The sequence below is a fragment of the Berghia stephanieae genome, unplaced genomic scaffold (genome assembly GCF_034508935.2).
Source record: "Berghia stephanieae isolate SIO BIC M18660-M18661 unplaced genomic scaffold, UCSD_Bste_1.3 scaffold1561, whole genome shotgun sequence".
In the NCBI taxonomy this organism is placed as follows: Eukaryota; Metazoa; Mollusca; class Gastropoda; order Nudibranchia; family Aeolidiidae; genus Berghia; species Berghia stephanieae.
This window is the reverse complement of record NW_027622581.1, coordinates 1-12,224: the sequence shown is the minus strand read 5'-3', so window position 1 is coordinate 12,224 and position 12,224 is coordinate 1. Positions and strand designations below refer to the sequence as shown.

General features: G+C 56.5%; 2 pseudogenes; both read right to left on the bottom strand.

Moving 5' to 3' along the window:
• LOC144961148 (small subunit ribosomal RNA) lies at positions 1–1,725 on the bottom strand (annotated as a pseudogene; the record flags this gene model as incomplete).
• Positions 1,726–9,465: 7,740 nt separating this feature from the next.
• Positions 9,466–12,224, bottom strand: LOC144961149 (large subunit ribosomal RNA; annotated as a pseudogene; the record flags this gene model as incomplete).

The window sequence follows — 12,224 nt, the reverse complement described above, 5'->3', positions numbered from 1 at the left end:
CTGTAGCACACGTGCAGCCCAGGACGTCTAAGGGCATCACAGACCTGTTATGGCTCCATCTCGTACGCACTGCTCGAGGTCAATCCCTGCAGGACGCGGCCTGCGCGACGGCGGTCCGGGGCACCGCCTCTCCCTGAGTGGGAAGACCGACGCCCGACCCGAGAGCCGAACGCCGACCCAACCCGTGAGACGGACCCCTCTTGACCGCCGTTTGTTATCCGCCAGGGCAGAGTCTCGCCCGTTATCGGAATGAACCAGACGGATCGCTCCACGGGCTAGCAACGGCCATGCACCACCACCCACCGAATCATGAAAGAGCCTCAGTCTGTCAATCCACGCGGTGTCCGGACCTGGTAAGCTTCCCCGTGTTGAGTCAAATTGAGCCGCAGGCTCCACTCCTGGTGGTGCCCTTCCGTCAATTCCTTTAAGTTTCAGCCTTGCGACCGTACTCCCCCCGGAGCCCAGGCACTCTGATTTCTCCGGGGCCTCGCGAGGCTTCCCCACAGGGGACGTCCCCGCGTAACCGGTCGGCATGGTTTACTGTCGGAACTACCGCGGTACCTGATCGCGTTCGTTCCTCCGACTTTCGTTCATGATCAACGAAGGCGCTCTTGGCCGGTGCCTTCGCTCTTGTTCGTCCCACCGCGATCGTCGGATTCCACCCCTCCCGCGGTAGTACGCCGCCCCCCGGCCGTCTCTATAGACCTCGCCCACCGCCCCCACGGAGACCGGTCCCGTGGTTACATTGCGGGGCGGTGGCGTCATCACATCGTTCCGAGCAAAGCTGTGCGAGCACGACCTGCTTTGAGCACTCCAATTGATTCAGGGAGAACACCGCCCGTACCTTAGTGTCGGCCCAGATACGCCACGTACCAAGCCGACACGGCTTAAGACGGAAAGAGACTAAACCGGCAGCGACGGGCAAGCGATGCCCGGCGAGATCCGTCGCGAGGGTCCGGTTGCGGCACCGGAAGGCACCGCTTGCTCCATCCCCAAAACCACGACGGTGCATAATCGCCGGGGCAACGTCACCCGCGGTTTGTCGCTGCCGTCACCTCAGAGATCCAACTACGAGCGTTTTAAACGCAGCAACTACAACATACGCCATCGGAGCTGGAATTACCGCGGCTGCTGGCACCAGGCTTGCCCTCCGATAGGTCATCAACGGCACGTGTTTGGTCTACGCTCAATCCGACCGCTAGGCTCGCATGCGAGCCCAGCCCCGACATTTATCTTCACTACCTCACCGTGCTGGGAGTGGGTAAGTTGCGCGCCTGCTGCCACCCTTAAGCGTGGTAGCCGTCTCGCAGGCTCCCTCTCCGGATCGAACCCTGATCCTCCGTCACCCGTAGCCAACACGGGGGGCTCTTGCCCGGGCCGTCTAAATTTGATGGGACGGCGAGCAAACGGGCACGCCGCTAACAGCGGTCGTCACATACCCAGAGTTCGCCTCAGCCTGGCGGGCGGCGTTAACCACCCGCCGCCGGTCAAGATCCTAATAAATGCGCCCTCTCCCCGCGGAGGTAACCCCGTTAGGAGGAGGACTCGTGTGCACGTATTAGCTCTGGGATTCCTACAGGTGTCCGGACAAACATCGCCCACCCCGTGTATTATCGCCGATATACTGAGCAGTTCGCGGCTTCCCCTTCTGTGTAGGGTGAGCATAGGCGTGCATGGCTTAACCCTCAAGACAAGCATAAGACTACAGGCAGGATCAACCTGGTAGCGTATCCATTTCCAACCCGGCGGGACGGACCCGCTGGGACAGGAGGCTACGGGCGCCGACGACCGAAGCCCAGACGCCGAGAACTCCCAGCGCTCGACTCCTTCGCCGACGGCCCTTCTCGACTCTACCGCACAAACGTTCACCCCTTCGGCCTTCTCGCTGCTGGGTCGGACTGCTCCGACCGCCCGGACACGCTCGCGCTCACACGACTCTAGGTCCTCTACCGAGGAGCTAACCTGGGACCGACTCCGGACTCTCCGACCACCGCTCGTCCAGGCGCTGGTGACCGTGGGTGTACCAGAGGCCACCGCGCGCCTTTCGGCTCGCTTGCTTCAATTTCAATTTTTCCGACCGACGACCGCCTTCCCTACTATACGTCCCAAACCCCTGGTAAGGTAGCCTTTTCCTCTTGCGGACTACTAAAAAAAAAATTTTTTTGGTGCAAATTCAGATTTCGACCCCAGCACGTATGGCAAACCGAGCCCGACCTCCGAACAGCCCGAATTTCCCATCGCACTACTCTAGCGAAGTAGCGGGAACGCGTTTAAACGCCGCGTAAACGGTCTTCCGAGCGAGTACAGGCCCTAACGGAAGGGCCCCGAAGTTCAAAACCGGTCGGCAATGGGAGAGGTCCAGTGTGCGATCATAGGTGGTGGGTTTATTTCATTCAAATTCGCTCCGTAGAGGAAATGCGCTCGACCAAAGTTTTTTCCCTCGGCCCTCGGAGGGCTTACCGCGGAGCGTCCGCGCGCTAGAGTCCTTCTCGGCCGTAGCGAGAGCTTCTTAACCCCAGGACGCCCGTGCGGTAAAGCCTCGAATCGACGAGGCGATAAAATCGTATGAATAAAGCTCCCAAACCGGATTTGAACCCCGGCAGGTTGGCCGGCCCGTGGGCCAACTCGATCGAGCCCGAGTCGTCGATCGCCCGACTCTAGCGAAGTAGCGGGAACGCGTTTAACACTCCGCCAAGCGAGTACAGGGCCCTAACGGGAAGGGCCCCGAAGTTCAAAACCGGTCGGCAATGGGAGGTCCCAGGTGCGATCATAGGTGGTGGGTTTATTTCATTCAAATTCGCTCCGTAGAGGAAATGCGCTCGACCAAAGTTTTTTCCCTCGGCCCTCGGAGGGCTTACCGCGGGAGCGTCCCGGCGCTAGAGTCCTTCTCGCCGTAGCGAGAGCTTCTTACCCCAGGGACGCCCGTGCGGTAAAGCCTCGAATCGACGAGGCGATAAAATCGTATGAATAAAGCTCCCAAACCGGGATTTGAACCCCGGCAGGGTTGGCCGGCCCGTGGCCAACTCGATCGAGCCCGAGTCGTCGATCGCCCGACTCTAGCGAAGTAGCGGGAACGCGTTTAACACTCCGCCAAGCGAGTACAGGGCCCTAACGGGAAGGGCCCCGAAGTTCAAAACCGGTCGGCAATGGGAGGTCCCAGGTGCGATCATAGGTGGTGGGTTTATTTCATTCAAATTCGCTCCGTAGAGGAAATGCGCTCGACCAAAGTTTTTTCCCTCGGCCCTCGGAGGGCTTACCGCGGGAGCGTCCCGGCGCTAGAGTCCTTCTCGGCCGTAGCGAGAGCTTCTTACCCCAGGGACGCCCGTGCGGTAAAGCCTCGAATCGACGAGGCGATAAAATCGTATGAATAAAGCTCCCAAACCGGGATTTGAACCCCGGCAGGGTTGGCCGGCCCGTGGGCCAACTCGATCGAGCCCGAGTCGTCGATCGCCCGACTCTAGCGAAGTAGCGGGAACGCGTTTAACACTCCGCCAAGCGAGTACAGGGCCCTAACGGGAAGGGCCCCGAAGTTCAAAACCGGTCGGCAATGGGGAGGTCCCAGGTGCGATCATAGGTGGTGGGTTTATTTCATTCAAATTCGCTCCGTAGAGGAAATGCGCTCGACCAAAGTTTTTTCCCTCGGCCCTCGGAGGGCTTACCGCGGGAGCGTCCCGGCGCTAGAGTCCTTCTCGGCCGTAGCGAGAGCTTCTTACCCCAGGGACGCCCGTGCGGTAAAGCCTCGAATCGACGAGGCGATAAAATCGTATGAATAAAGCTCCCAAACCGGGATTTGAACCCCGGCAGGTTGGCCGGCCCGTGGGCCAACTCGATCGAGCCCGAGTCGTCGATCGCCCGACTCTAGCGAAGTAGCGGGAACGCGTTTAACACTCCGCCAAGCGAGTACAGGGCCCTAACGGGAAGGGCCCCGAAGTTCAAAACCGGTCGGCAATGGGGAGGTCCCAGGTGCGATCATAGGTGGTGGGTTTATTTCATTCAAATTCGCTCCGTAGAGGAAATGCGCTCGACCAAAGTTTTTTCCCTCGGCCCTCGGAGGGCTTACCGCGGGAGCGTCCCGGCGCTAGAGTCCTTCTCGGCCGTAGCGAGAGCTTCTTACCCCAGGGACGCCCGTGCGGTAAAGCCTCGAATCGACGAGGCGATAAAATCGTATGAATAAAGCTCCCAAACCGGGATTTGAACCCCGGCAGGGTTGGCCGACCCGTGGGCCAACTCGATCGAGCCCGAGTCGTCGATCGCCCGACTCTAGCGAAGTAGCGGGAACGCGTTTAACACTCCGCCAAGCGAGTACAGGGCCCTAACGGGAAGGGCCCCGAAGTTCAAAACCGGTCGGCAATGGGGAGGTCCCAGGTGCGATCATAGGTGGTGGGTTTATTTCATTCAAATTCGCTCCGTAGAGGAAATGCGCTCGACCAAAGTTTTTTCCCTCGGCCCTCGGAGGGCTTACCGCGGGAGCGTCCCGGCGCTAGAGTCCTTCTCGGCCGTAGCGAGAGCTTCTTACCCCAGGGACGCCCGTGCGGTAAAGCCTCGAATCGACGAGGCGATAAAATCGTATGAATAAAGCTCCCAAACCGGGATTTGAACCCCGGCAGGGTTGGCCGGCCCGTGGGCCAACTCGATCGAGCCCGAGTCGTCGATCGCCCGACTCTAGCGAAGTAGCGGGAACGCGTTTAACACTCCGCCAAGCGAGTACAGGGCCCTAACGGGAAGGGCCCCGAAGTTCAAAACCGTCGGCAATGGGGAGGTCCCAGGTGCGATCATAGGTGGTGGGTTTATTTCATTCAAATTCGCTCCGTAGAGGAAATGCGCTCGACCAAAGTTTTTTCCCTCGGCCCTCGGAGGGCTTACCGCGGGAGCGTCCCGGCGCTAGAGTCCTTCTCGGCCGTAGCGAGAGCTTCTTACCCCAGGGACGCCCGTGCGGTAAAGCCTCGAATCGACGAGGCGATAAAATCGTATGAATAAAGCTCCCAAACCGGGATTTGAACCCCGGCAGGGTTGGCCGGCCCGTGGGCCAACTCGATCGAGCCCGAGTCGTCGATCGCCCGACTCTAGCGAAGTAGCGGGAACGCGTTTAACACTCCGCCAAGCGAGTACAGGGCCCTAACGGGAAGGGCCCCGAAGTTCAAAACCGGTCGGCAATGGGGAGGTCCCAGGTGCGATCATAGGTGGTGGGTTTATTTCATTCAAATTCGCTCCGTAGAGGAAATGCGCTCGACCAAAGTTTTTTTCCCTCGGCCCTCGGAGGGCTTACCGCGGGAGCGTCCCGGCGCTAGAGTCCTTCTCGGCCGTAGCGAGAGCTTCTTACCCCAGGGACGCCCGTGCGGTAAAGCCTCGAATCGACGAGGCGATAAAATCGTATGAATAAAGCTCCCAAACCGGGATTTGAACCCCGGCAGGGTTGGCCGGCCCGTGGGCCAACTCGATCGAGCCCGAGTCGTCGATCGCCCGACTCTAGCGAAGTAGCGGAACGCGTTTAACACTCCGCCAAGCGAGTACAGGGCCCTAACGGGAAGGGCCCCGAAGTTCAAAACCGGTCGGCAATGGGGAGGTCCCAGGTGCGATCATAGGTGGTGGGTTTATTTCATTCAAATTCGCTCCGTAGAGGAAATGCGCTCGACCAAAGTTTTTTCCCTCGGCCCTCGGAGGGCTTACCGCGGGAGCGTCCCGGCGCTAGAGTCCTTCTCGGCCGTAGCGAGAGCTTCTTACCCCAGGGACGCCCGTGCGGTAAAGCCTCGAATCGACGAGGCGATAAAATCGTATGAATAAAGCTCCCAAACCGGGATTTGAACCCCGGCACGGTTGGCCGCCCGTGGGCCAACTCGTCGACGATCGTCGATCGCCCGAACCAGCGAAGTAGCGGAACGCCGTTTAACACTCGAATGCGAGTACAGGGCCCTAACGGGAAGGGCCGAAGTTAAAAACGTCGCAAATGGAGTCCAGTTCGATCATTAGGTGTGGGTTTATATTTCATTCAAATTCGCTCGTAAGGAAATGCGCTCGAACCAAAGGGTTTTTCCCTCGGCCCCGAGGCTTACCGCGGGAGCGCCCGGCGCTAGAGCCTTACGCTACGAGAGCTTCTACCCAGACGCCCGTGCGTAAGCTCGAATCGACGACGGCGATAAAATCGATAATAACTCCCAAACCGGATTTGAACCGGCACGGTTGCGCAAGACCCGTGCCAACTCTAAGTATGCGCGAAGCGAGGTCGAACCAGACCTTTATAAGCATTACATGCATACAGCAACTCTAACTTCTAGATAGCGATACGACTAGAGAAACACTACTATCGAGTATTGTTTTAATTGATTAGGGGGAATGTGAGTAAAGAGCCTTTCTATCGAGTACTCAACTATGCGCCGAGCCAGGCAATCGTGCTCAAAGCGCTTTACAACGCGTCTACAGCCAACAGCAACACTTAGCGTGCAGAGCGGGACACGACAGGACGGAGAAAACACTACTCACGGCCAGGTATTCGTTTTACATCTGATTACGGGGAGAGAATGCGAGTAAAGAACCTTTCTATCGAGTACTCAACTATGCGCCGAGCCAGGCAATCGTGCTCAAAGCGCTTTAAACGCGTCTACAGCCAACAGCAACACTTAGCGTGCAGAGCGGACACGACAGGACGGAGAAAAACACTACTCACGGCCAGGTATTCGTTTTACATCTGATTACGGGGAGAGAATGCGAGTAAAGAACCTTTCTATCGAGTACTCAACTATGCGCCGAGCCAGGCAATCGTGCTCAAAGCGCTTTACAACGCGTCTACAGCCAACAGCAACACTCTAACGTGCAGAGCGGGACACGACAGGACGGAGAAAACACTACTCACGGCCAGGTATTCGTTTTACATCTGATTACGGGGAGAGAATGCGAGTAAAGAACCTTTCTATCGAGTACTCAACTATGCGCCGAGCCAGGCAATCGTGCTCAAAGCGCTTTACAACGCGTCTACAGCCAACAGCAACACTTAGCGTGCAGAGCGGGACACGACAGGACGGAGAAAACACTACTCACGGCCAGGTATTCGTTTTACATCTGATTACGGGGAGAGAATGCGAGTAAAGAACCTTTCTATCGAGTACTCAACTATGCGCCGAGCCAGGCAATCGTGCTCAAAGCGCTTTACAACGCGTCTACAGCCAACAGCAACACTTACGTGCAGAGCGGGACACGACAGGACGGAGAAAACACTACTCACGGCCAGGTATTCGTTTTACATCTGATTACGGGGAGAGAATGCGAGTAAAGAACCTTTCTATCGAGTACTCAACTATGCGCCGAGCCAGGCAATCGTGCTCAAAGCGCTTTACAACGCGTCTACAGCCAACAGCAACACTCTAACGTGCAGAGCGGGACACGACAGGACGGAGAAAACACTACTACCCCAGTATTCGTTTTACATCTGATTACGGGTGAGAATGCGAGTAAAGAACCTTTTATCGAGTCTAACTAGCGCCGAGCAGGCAATCGTGTCAAAGCGCTTTACAACGCGTCTACAGCCAACAGCAACACTTAGCGTGCAGAGCGGGACACGACAGGACGGAGAAAACACTACTCACGGCCAGGTATTCGTTTTACATCTGATTACGGGGAGAGAATGCGAGTAAAGAACCTTTCTATCGAGTACTCAACTATGCGCCGAGCCAGGCAATCGTGCTCAAAGCGCTTTACAACGCGTCTACAGCCAACAGCAACACTCTAACGTGCAGAGCGGGACACGACAGAACAGAACGGAGAAACACTACTTACTAGTTTTCCTTCTGAGTACGGTGAAAGCTGAGCACAAAGTTGAGAGTACCGTAGCGACCGAATTTTAAAAGATGCAGTTGGCGAATTCCGCTTCGCAGAAGCCTATTAAGGGAAGAAAAGAAAACAAAAACAAAAATCCCCCCAAATATTAAAAAAATAAATTAATTAATTAAAAAAAGTACAGTTGGCGAATTCTGCTTCGCAAAAGGCGAGTAAGGAATCGAAAAAAAAAAAAAAAAAAAAAAGAGAGAGAGAGAGAAGAGAGAGAGAGAGAGAGAGAGAGAGAGAGAGAGAGAGAGAGAGAGAGAGAGAGAGAGAGAAAATGCGCGCAATGTCAACAGTAGCGCAGCGCACGAATGCTACAAAATGCAGTTGGCGAATTGCGCTTCGCAGAGGTCAATGTCAATGAGGTGACCCAAATTTAAAAAAAAAAAAATAAATTTAATGCGCAAAACGAAAACTAGCGCAGCGACCAGATTTGTTTAAAATATAGTTGGCGAATTCCGCTTCGCAGAAGCCTATTAAGGGACGCGAAAAAAAAAAAAGAAAAATTATGAAAAAAAAAAAAGGAAATAAAAAAAAAAAAAATACAGTTGGCGAATCCCGCTTCGCAGAAGCCTATTAAGGGACAAAAATAAAATGCAGTTGGCGAATTCCGCTTCGCAGAAGCCTGTTAAAGGACAAAATAAAATGCAGTTGGCGAATTCCGCTTCTCAGAAGTCTATTAAGGGACTGAATAAAATGCAGTTGGCGAATTCCGCTTCGCAGAAGCCTGGTAAAGGACAAAATAAAATGCAGTTGGCGAATTCCGCTTCGCAGAAGCCTATTAAGGGACTAAATGAAATGCAGTTGGCGAATTCCGCTTCTCAGAAGCCTATTAAGGGACAATGGCGAATCCCGCTTCTCAGAAGTCTATTAAGGGACTAAATAAAATGCAGTTGGCGAATTCCGCTTCGCAGAAGCCTGGTAAAGGACAAAATAAAATGCAGTTGGCGAATTCCGCTTCGCAGAAGCCTATTAAGGGACTAAATAAAATGCAGTTGGCGAATTCCGCTTCTCAGAAGCCTGGTAAAGGACAAAATAAAATGCAGTTGGCGAATTCCGCTTCGCAGAAGCCTATTAAGGGACTAAATAAAATGCAGTTGGCGAATTCCGCTTCTCAGAAGCCTATTAAGGGACAATGGCGAATCCCGCTTCTCAGAAGTCTATTAAGGGACTAAATAAAATGCAGTTGGCGAATTCCGCTTCGCAGAAGCCTACTAAGGGACTGACAGGAAGGAAAAAACAAAATTGAAAAAAAAAAAAAAAAAAAAAAATGCAGTTGGCGAATTCTACTTCGCAGACAGCAAAGAAGGAAAACTAAAAGTGCCTCTGGACGGATTAGTGCCTCTGGACGGATTAGTGCCTCTGGACGGACTAGTGCCTCTGGACGGATTAGTGCCTCTGGACGGATTAGTGCCTCTGGACAGGTGGAGAGAAAAAAAAATTCTCCAAGTTCTAGGAGATAGAACTTTGAAGAAGTAAAGTAAAGTAAAGTAAATGTATTTATACGTGTTATGACACTCTCGCACCCGCCGCCGCCGCGCGCCGCACCGCCAGCATGCCGAGCCGAGCAGAGCAAGGACTCGAAGGCTGGCCGATCGGGCCGGGCCGTGCCGTGCCGGGTGGAAAGGTGGCCGAGACAAACCCTGCTGGAGGGAAAATCTCAGCGTCCGGGGCTTAGTCTCAACGGATCGCCGTACCAGGACAGCTCTAACGCTTACAACACCCCGACGGAATACATGTGGTCCGCACGCGATTTCTTGCCCCTAACGGACGTGGATGATACCGACCCAGCCACGCGCACCACAGATCTAGCGCGCGTGACGAGCGGGCCGGTCACGGCACTAGCCGACGAACCCGAGGGTTGCCGGCTTAATGTTGCCTGCACGCTCAGGGCCCTAGCTAAGCTCACCCTTGCTCACCGGGCGGGGTTCCGACTTAGAGGCGTTCAGTCGTACTCCCACGGACGTAGCCTGGCGCCATCGGCCTGACGACCGGACGCGCGAACCAGAGGTCCGAACTCACCGTTCCTCTCGTACTGAGCAAGATTACCGTGGCAAGGGCGCTTCATCAGTAGGATAAAACTAACCTGTCTCACGACGGTCTAAACCCAGCTCACGTTCCCTGTTGGCGGGTGAACAATCCGACACTTGGCGAATTCTGCTTCGCAATGATAGGAAGAGCCGACATCGAAGGATCAATCAGCGACGTCGCTATGAACGCTTGGCCGCCACAAGCCAGTTATCCCTGTGGTAACTTTTCTGACACCTCTCGCTTGAAACTCCCAACGTCGAAAGGATCGATAGGCCACGCTTTCACGGCCAGTATTCGTACTGAAAATCCTGGTCGAGCAGGCATTTGCCCTTTTGCTCTACGCGAGGTTTCCGTCCTCGCTGAGCCCGCCTTGGGACACCTTCGCTGCGCTTTAGAAGATGTACCGCCCCAGTCAAACTCCCCGTCCGAGGCTGTCCCCGGCAGGGTCGCTGTCGCCGTCGTGACCGCGTCGGGGGGAGTCGGTGGACTCCCCGAGCCCGACGCGACGGCGGCTTGACGTCTGAACCTCGTACGCCTCCTACCTGCAAGAAGGCGCCGAGTCCCCACTCCGTCGGGTAAGTGGAGGTCCCGCGGGGGTAGCGGTATTTCACTGTCGCGCCCGAAGACGCTACCGCCTATGCTACACCCCCCACGCTCCTCCACAGAGTCGGACTAGAGTCAAGCTCGACAGGGTCTTCTTTCCCCGCTGATTTCACCAAGCCCGTTCCCTTGGCTGTGATTTCGCCGGGGCGTAGATAGGGACAGTGGGAATCTCGTTAATCCGTTCGTGCGCGTCGCTAATTAGACGACGAGGCATTTGGCTACCTTAAGAGAGTCATAGTTACTCCCGCCGTTTACCCGCGCTTATGCGAATCTCTTCACTTTGACATTCTGAGCACTGGGCAGAAATCACGTCCCGTAAACACCTTTTCAGGCTGTCGAGACGCTCTGTTTTAATTAGACAGTCGGATTCCCCCTGTCCGTGACAGTTCTGAGACAGCGTGAGTCGGAGGTCGCGTCGGTTGTCCCCCGCGCAGCCAACGCGCCCCGCGAAGGGGCGTCAGCCGAGCGAGGCCGCTCGGCCCGGGGCCCCCACGGGTTTCCGCGCACGTCTCTCCCCCTCGGAGTGTCCCCTCAGGGTGCGTGCGGTTCTGCCCGCTTCCTCCCCTAGCCCGACCGTCCCGGCCCTCAGAGCCAATCCTTCTCCCGAAGTTACGGATCCATTTTGCCGACTTCCCTTACCTACATTACTCCGTGGACCAGAGGCTGCTAACCTAGGAGACCTGCTGCGGACATGAGTACGGCCGGGCAGCGAGATTGACGTGCCCTCGACGGGGTTTTCACGGACCGCCGTGAGCGCTCCGGACGCAGCCATGTCTTACGGCGACGCTTTTCGGCCTGGCCAGCCCTTTCTCCGGTCGACCCGATTCCAGGGCGAACCAGACCTTAAAAAGAGACGACGGCTCTCCCCGGTGCCCACGGCAGCGTTCCCCGTTCTGTCGGCGTCGCCGCGGCGCCCCCCACGCCGGAACGTAGTCGCGACGAGGGGGGCCGTTCTCCGCCGCCCGGTTCCGAGCGAACCTTAACTGGATTCCCTTTCGGCGGTCGCAGGGTGACTGACAGGCCAGGCGCGGCGCCCGTTCGGCCGCCCGCCCGGCGCGTGTTTCGTACCCGCTTCAGCAAGGGAGCTAACCCGCCCCTTAGGACCGACTCACCCACGTACATGCACTGTTCCCGCGGAACCATTCCCCACTTCGGCCTTGAAAAGTACTCTCCGTTCAATATTTGCTACTACCACCAAGATCTTCACCCGCGGCGGCTCCGAACGGGATCGCTCCCGGACTTTCACGCCACCGCGGCGCACCTCCTACTCGCCCCGGCCTGCCCGGGGAGGGGAGTCGCACCCCTCCCGCTGGCGGGGGCGCCCGGTGTGGGTCCGACGCTCAGCGCCATCCATTTTCAGGGCGGGTCGGTTCGGCAGGTGAGTTGTTACACACTCCTTGGCGGATTCCGACTTCCGTGGCCACCGCCCTGCTGTCAGTACCGACCCACACCTTTTAGCTTTCCCGTGAGCGTCCTGCGTTGGGCACCACAACCGGGCGTTCGGTTCATCCCGCAGCGCCAGTTCTGCTTACCAAAAATGGCCCACTCGGCACCCGTGATTCTAGGCCAGGCCCCGTGCGAGGCGGGTCTGGCGCCTCACCCGTTGAAAGTTTGAGAGTAGGACGAGGGCGTTTCGCCCCCGATGCCTCCAACCATTCGCTTTACCGAGTGAAAATCGTTCCGTCGGCACCGGCTATCCTGAGGGAAACTTCGGAGGGAACCAGCTACTAGATGGTTCGATTGGTCTTTCGCCCCTACGCCCAAGTCGGGCGGTCGAT